This window comes from Bombina bombina, chromosome 3 (genome assembly GCF_027579735.1).
Source record: "Bombina bombina isolate aBomBom1 chromosome 3, aBomBom1.pri, whole genome shotgun sequence".
Taxonomy (NCBI): domain Eukaryota; kingdom Metazoa; phylum Chordata; class Amphibia; order Anura; family Bombinatoridae; genus Bombina; species Bombina bombina.
In genome coordinates, this window is record NC_069501.1 from 722,064 (window position 1) to 729,886 (window position 7,823).

Genomic DNA, 7,823 nt, shown 5'->3' on the forward strand with positions numbered 1-7,823 from the left:
TCTTTTGCTGTGTGACAAAAACAGAATCAACCCAAACTAAGCAAAAGCCGACAAGCCGAAATGAGCTGCAGCTGCTGCTGCAGCAGCAGCATTTTGGACGAAAGCCTCAGCCGCAAGCATCTGTCCTGCCTGCTTTCTTTTTTGCCATCCTGTGCGCGCAGCTTTCTTTTGGACTCTTGTTAACCCCTTGTCTGCTGTCCCTAAGAAGCCTAGGAAACGGCTGTAACCTGGCGAGGTGACGTGTTTGCTATGCTTTTTTGTTCATTCTTCATTTGATGAGCATTTCTTCCCAAATCTCTGTATTGCTGTGTAAATTCATTCATTTATTTATTTGTTTGTTTATTTATTTATTTATTTATTTATGTGTTTCCTCATTTTGTATGTATTTTGATGTGTCCATTGCTTGATTTATTGATGTGTTTAATAACTATTTTCTTTATTTCTTTCTTTCTATCTATCTATCACTCCTTCTTGGCAGACAATAAAAGTCTTTTGAGCTGTCAATGTTGTCTGTGTGCTGCTTTCTCCACCTGGTGCCTGGACAGGGAAGTTGAAAAAAAAAAAGTTAAGCCTGCTAGCTATCTAGCTAGCTAGACAGGCAGGCAGCTAGGCCCACAAGATCCAGTAGTAGCAGCAGCTACTAGGTGCAATCAGCCTGATCAGCCAGCCCGGTGGCTTTCACGCCTTTCTGTCTGTCTCCGGAGTGCAGCTCCGACAATGGCGAGGGGAAGGAGGGGGGCCGTTTTCGGGGGAGGGTGGAGGAGGCGGAGCCATGCAAATTGGAGAGCAGCTCTCTGTCCAGTAGTCAGGAGGCAGCAGCAGGTTCCTGGTCGCTGCTGCTGTTTTTTCTCATAAAGCAGAATGTTTTCTGTTATCCCTGGCCAGTAGTGGTGTTTTTTGTGTGGCCTAGCAGCCTGCCATGTATTGTTGTTGGTTGTTGCTGCAGCTTTTGAATTTCCAATGGTGTGATTTGTGGTCAGCATTGGAGTGCTGCTCTGTCTCCCCGAGGCAGAGGGAGTGCTCTGAGCGTGCGGCGTCCCAGACAAGAGCGTTGCGTTATCGCTTCTCGGCCTTTTGGCTAAGATCAAGTGTAGATTTATCTCACTAATCTAACCTTAGGCATCTGAAGGACCCCCACATTTGGCCTGTTGCCCTCCCCTGCGGGTTTGGGTGCTGCTGCTATTGGGTGTGGGGCATTACCTTCAGTAAACGAGAGGAGGTCGGTACCGTAGGGCGATTGAACTGTTTATTCCTACCAACACCTGGCGGATGAAATGCTTGTAGTGGCCTAAAAACCTCCGCATAACACTAGTGAAGTGGAATACTCAGGCAGTCTCTTGTGACTTTGTTGACCGTACACCAACACCGGGTGGATTTATGCTGGGGCTAAACACTCCTAACACCTGTGAGGATGAGCGGGCATTGTAACTAGAGCACTGATTACAGGGCGAGATCTCCGCACAGATCAGAGCGAAACCACCTAGGTAGATCTCCGCACAGATCTAAGCTATACCCCTTGGTAAGATCTCCGCACAGATCTGAGCGAGCAAAACTCCCCTGCGAGATCTCCGAATAGATCAGAGGGAGGACCACGCCAGGAGACTCTCTGCTTCCACAGACAGCACACCCTAGCAGCCCCTCCAAGCCTCTACAGGACCTGCTCCACCACAGAGGTAACCTGCTCACCTGTAACAGTGCCATCTGTGGGCGAAAGCAGGAAGTGCACCTGGGAGGAAACAGCACTCCAGCACAGTGACCCCTGTCGGCTGCTTGGAGAACTGCAGCTGAAGCCTACAACTTCATCACAGCTCCAGCGGCTACCCACCACCACTGCCCTCCCAGACAGCACTCCCCAGCTGTGCAGAAAGGGACCACAGGGATGGACAGCGAAGGCTTCACCCCAGTGAGGAGGGTCAATCAGACCAGTTGCCGTAAGAGGGACAAGACAGCCATAGCTCCCTCAGCCCCGACAGCCAGCAGCTCTCCCCCTGCTCTGCTCCCCAGCAGCAGTAACCAAGGCCCCCCAGCCCCAGGAAGCAGCAGCCAGGGTAAGCTACCACAATTAGATCCGTGGATGAAGCAGACGGTGGCGGCTCAGCTAAAAGAGGTAGAGGGCAAGCTACCAAATGTAGATGAGGCTTTCTTCTGTAAAAAGCTTCTACAGGACCATGGCTTCCCCAGTGATGAAGTCACCTCAGTACAGTCTGGGCTCATAAAGGGGGTGTTCCTCATCACCTTCTTTACCATGGCAGCCTGCAAGCGATACTGGAGCATGGTCCAGTCAAGAATAAAGGAGAGGCCATTCTCTCAGTTTCTCTGGAACTGCCCAATCCAGAATGAGGAAAGGAGAGTTACAGTGGCCCTGAGGAGCCCATACAGCTCTGGTAAAGATGTCTCCACCTTCCTGGGCCGCTTTTGCACCGTGGTAAAGCAGCCCATAAAGATCCTAATCGAAGGAGGCTACTGGACTGGGAACTACTCAGTTATAGTACGCCTGTGGGCCGACAAAGATGCCAAGGACGGCGTGAAACACCTACCCCAGAGTTTCTCCCTCTGGAACAACCACAATATCCTGTACTACCCTGACCTCCCAAGGACCTGCAGGAAGTGCGGACAGCTCGGTCACCTGGGCAAGGACTGCAAAGAGAAAGTCTTTATCCACTGCAAAGTACCCGGACACGACACAAAAGACTGCCCCAGGAAGAAGACGTGCAACCTCTGTGGAGAGGCAACACACATCTTCAAGGACTGCCCCAAGAGAGACAGGAGCTATGCTGCCAAGGCAAGCAAGGGACTGAGCGGTTCGGGACCGGCTCCTGTCACACAGGAAAAAAAGCGAGCTAAGAAATCTGATGTGGGTAAGAACACAGGCAACCCTGCCCCCGCCAAGGGAGGGAAGCCTGTTAAGGGGCACAGCCAAAAGGAGGCCTCCCAAACAGCACCCGCTGCTGTGGCTCTTTTAACTACTGCCCCACCCCCTGCAAAACCTTCCTCTTCCCTAACAATAGCAGTTCCCGGTAGCTCCCAGCCTGCTATTGTTCCCCCCTGCCCCACCCCTCCCCCAATCCCTATAGCCAGCTCTGCCACTGCAGACACCCTGCCTCTCCCTCCCCCCCTCCCTCCCACTGCAGCTGCTCTAACCCAGTCCCCAGCAGCAGCAGACCCCTTTCCCCCTCTCAGTCTCCCTGCAGGTCCCCCACTATCAGAGCAACTGAAGGCACAGAAAAGGAAGCTGCAGGAGGAAAGCCCCAAGGCCGGGACCAACAAGAAGGCCCCTCGAGATAACCATGTCCCTTCATGCAGCACAATTGACTACGGAACAATAGACGATATCGATCAAATCACGGACTCCCTGACACCCACAGATGAACCAGCCAATCGCAGCGTGACAGAGACCATAGAGGAGATCTTGGAGAAACCAGAGAACCAATGGATACAGTCCAGCCAGGAGGAGCCTCCGGATGTGGCCGACACAGGAGGTGGTGATCCCCAGACGGAAACGGAGATGGGTAACTAAAGTGGCTGTCTGTATCAACCTTTTTTATCTCTTTCATGATGGCTACCTTTACTGTGTTTTCCATTAATGTGAGGAGTATTAGGGATGTGTATAGATGCCAGTGCATTTTTACCTTTCTAATGTCTCAGAAATGCGATATTTACATGTTGCAGGAATGTGCTTTACCTTTTTCTCAGTCCTACAGGCATTTGTCTGGACAGTGGTCTCACGGCCCCTCCTACTGGTCTGGGGGTAGCGATTGCAGGAATGCTGGCTTAGCCACTTTGATCAGGGGTGGACATTTCACGACCGAGACTGTCCATGAACTCGTCTGCGGCCGCTTGTTGGTAGTAGACGGTTTGTGGGCAGGGGAGCCGGTTAGGCTCATCAATGTGTATGCCTCCCCTGATAAAAATGAACGACTGGAACTTTTCCAACGCCTCAGACTGCAGCTTGCGACCTCCAGGACAGTGGTGATGGGCGGAGATTTCAACTGCCCGATTGAGGAGGGTGGGCGTAGCTCTGTCCCAGCTGCCAAGCTGGACATTACATCTAAACTGCCGAGGGAGATGATCAGTGAGGCATCCTTTGGGACGCAGTGGGTACCATTGGGGCCGGCTCTGTGAACTACACTTGGAGCCGCCCTGATGGCTCAGTGCGCTCTAGGATCGACTTCCTGTTTACTTCCAGGGCAGTCAGACATGTGCAGTACTCCATGGTCCCCTGCTTCTTCTCTGACCACAGGGCCATAAGGTTTACAGGAGAACTGGGCAATGGCTTCCCATCTTGCCCGGGCTCCTGGAACCTGAACTGTGCCTTGCTGGAAAGGGAGGATATAATAGGGGAACTGAGGGGTGCTTATATTGCATGGAGGGATGAGATGTGTGCCTTCCCCACTGTAGCTCAGTGGTGGGAGTATGTTAAACTGAAGATTCGCAGTTTCTTTCAGGTTAAGGGCAGACGCCTGGTGAGTGAGAGGAGGGGGGACTTTAGGAGCCTGCAGAACCGTCTGCAGTCCCTTCAGGATCTCCAACTCTGTGGATGAGATGTGAGCGAGGAACTGGAGGATACCAAGAGGCACCTGAAAGGGCACTTTGAGGAAGAATCCAGGAGAATCATCTTCCGTACCAAGGTGGAGAACCTGGAGAAGGGTGAGAAATGTAACTTTTTCTTTTTCAGGAAACTCCACGCTGCACACACGCCCCTGACTGAGCTGCGAGACCCAGACGGTGTACTGAGGCAAGGGAAGCAAGGGGTCCTGAAAGTGGTCACAGACTTCTACAGGGATCTCTACTCCCCCAAGGAAACAGAGGAAGCTGCAGCAGATAGGTTCCTGTCAGGTATAACTAACACGATTGATCCCACAGGTACTGCCTCCATGGAGACCCCGCTAACAGGCGAGGAACTGCTCTCTGCCGCTAAATCTTTTAAGCCGGGTAAGACTCCGGGCAGTGATGGTCTCCCAGCGGAATTTTATGTAAAGCTGTGGGATCTCATTGACCCAGACTTGCTAGAGCTATATGAGGAGATGGTGGTGGGGGGCAGGATGCCAACCTCTATGAGGGAGAGTATGCTAACGTTCCTGTATAAGCAGAAGGGGGAGAGATGCGACCTTAAAAACTGGAGACCCATCTCGCTCCTTAATGTGGACTACAAGATCCTAGCTAAAGTAATGGCAAACAGGCTGAAGGAGGTTATAGGGCAGTTCATCCACCCGGATCAGACCTGCGGTATCCCTGGCCGCAGGATAGCAGATAGCCTTGCCCTCATCAGAGACACGGTCCATTACATCAAGGACCGCCGCATCCATGCGGCCCTGGTCTGCTTAGATCAGGAGAAGGCCTTTGATCGTGTCTCTCACCACTTTATGGGGAGGGTACTGCGTAGCTTCGGGTTGGGAGATATGTTCTGTACTTATGTCAGCCTGATGTATAACGATATTTTCAGTACGGTACAGGTGAACGGCTGGAAAACTGACCCCTTCCCAGTGCTGTCTGGGGTCAGACAAGGCTGCCCTCTCTCACCTCTCCTTTTTGTCTGTTGTATAGAGTTCTTCGCCGAGTGCATCAGACGGAACCCAGAGATCAGAGGGATCAACGTACCAGGACCAGGAAGACACGAGGTTAAGTGCTCGATCTATATGGACGTCGTCACCATTTTCTGCGCTGATCATCAGTCGGTGAGGAGACTTGTCCAGACATGTGAGGACTTCGGCAGAGCTTCAGGCGCAAAGGTCAACTGTGGGAAATCGGAGACTATGCTCTTTGGCGAATGGCATCCGGCCTCTGAACCACTACCCTTCCCCATCAGATCAAACCTCATCAAAATCCTGGGAGTTTGGTTTGGAGGAGAGGGCGCGGCCCTGAAGTGCTGGGAGTAGAGACTTACCCGAGTGAATCAAAAGTTCGGATTATGGAGCCTCAGAGAACTTTCCATCGAAGGGAAAATACTTGTGCTGCGGAACGAGATAATTCCAGTCCTGCAGTACGTAGCCCAGGCCTGGCCCCCTCTTGCAACTGTGAGCAGGGCTATCACCAGGGCAGAGTGAAGCGCACAGTAATGTACAAGGAGCCCCACAAGGGAGGCAAAGGAGTGCCTGACATCCCCACCATGCTGCGAGCTTTCTTCGTGTGCAATGCCGTGCGCAGGACCTTGAGAGACAATGCCCTGGGAGCCGCAGGAAACTCGCAGGAAACTCCATGTCCCGTTTCTTCCTTTTACCTCTATGGAGGGGTTTCAAATGGGACAAATGGGACAGCTCCTACCCCTACAACTGGAACACCCCCTGGTTCTACCTTGATGTGTGCAAGTTCGTAAGGGAGCACCATCTGGAGGGAGTCAAGCCTGATCTATGGACCCCCAAGGTGATTTACAAAGGTATAAGGAGTAAGGACTTACTCGAGAACATTCAAGGGATGCCCTCTCAGACAGCCGAGACTGTCTGGAGGAATGTAGCTTCAAAGAGACTCACCAACAGGCACAGAGACACCTCCTGGATGGCAATTCAGGGGGGGCTACCCCTCAGATCTTTCATGCACTCAAGAGGACTGAGCAGATACAGCCACTGCCCCCACGGTTGTGGCGCAGAAGAAACATCTCTGCATGTATTCTGGGAATGCCCTTTTGCCCAGGCCTTGTTGGACGAGGTAGAGACTGAGCTAAAAGACTCTGTACCGAGGCGGCATTTGTCTATGCACTCGGTTCTATATGGACTATTCCCAGGCACACACACTATGGACGCTATATACAATGCATGGCGCCTTATGTGCTGTGTCAAAGACTCTCTATGGTTTGCCAGAAATCGTCTGATCCTGAAGAATGAGAGGAAAACAACTCAGGACTGCCGCAGGCTTATTCACAGCCTGCTCAGAGACTATGCCATCATCGATGGCCCTGCGGAGGAGGACTAAACGCCCTCCTGCCTTGTCATACTTCAGCCCTAACCCCATCCAATCACCACCCCAGTCTTGCCCCCACTGCCCCTGGCCCTGACCACCCCTGCAGCCCCCTACACCACAGATGTTTTTCTACGATGCAAACATGTCGATTCACTGTGAATAGTGATTGTATGATTAAAGTTGTAAGAATTGTAAGGATGTAAGGAAAAGTACTTAAAGACTCTGTACTGCGCCGCTGTCATTTAACTGTGCTGCGTCACAGTACATTGTTGTATGAACGCTGTTACGACTGTAAATTATATAATTTATGTATAATAAAGAATTTTTCAAAAAAAAAAAAAAAATCTGTCCTGCATTGCACATGGGGGTAGTAGGGGCGTCCTGGTTTTCGGTGGTTTTCCAGGTTGACCTGAAATCCCCTAGCAGGGTGGAGAACAGCTTGGTCTTGGTCAGGGGTCGAGGGGGGGCCTGGGTATCAGGCTTGAGGGGGTTGTGAAACCTCTTCTTGCTTGTATCTGGCCTCCCAGAGCATTCGGCAGCGGTCGCCTGTGTGGGTACGCTGGCCTGGCATTTTTTGCACTTTCCACCAAGAACGATTATTATTGGAAATTATTGGAAAGATTATTATGGATTGATTAAATTGGCTTTTGAAATTTGGCGCGGATATTGGATTGATTTGGATTTTTGATTTGGACGAGTAAGCTATTGTAAATTTGTGGATATGTATATATGTAAATTTGGTGATAGGTGATAGGGTAGGATAAAAAAAAAAAAAATCTGTTCTTATCAGTTTAATATCTGATACGCGCCCTATCTGGGTGCCATATATTAAATGGATTTTTGAAACAGGGAGATGGAAGAAGAGCTTGCTCTGTCCACTCCACGCATTGACCTGGTATTGCAGTACCTCCAGGACCGGTGCACCCCTC

At 51.2% G+C, this 7,823-nt stretch overlaps 1 pseudogene; it reads left to right on the forward strand.

Annotated features, from left to right (window-relative positions):
- Positions 1–7,619: 7,619 nt before the first annotated feature.
- On the forward strand, positions 7,620–7,823 carry LOC128655015 (uncharacterized; annotated as a pseudogene).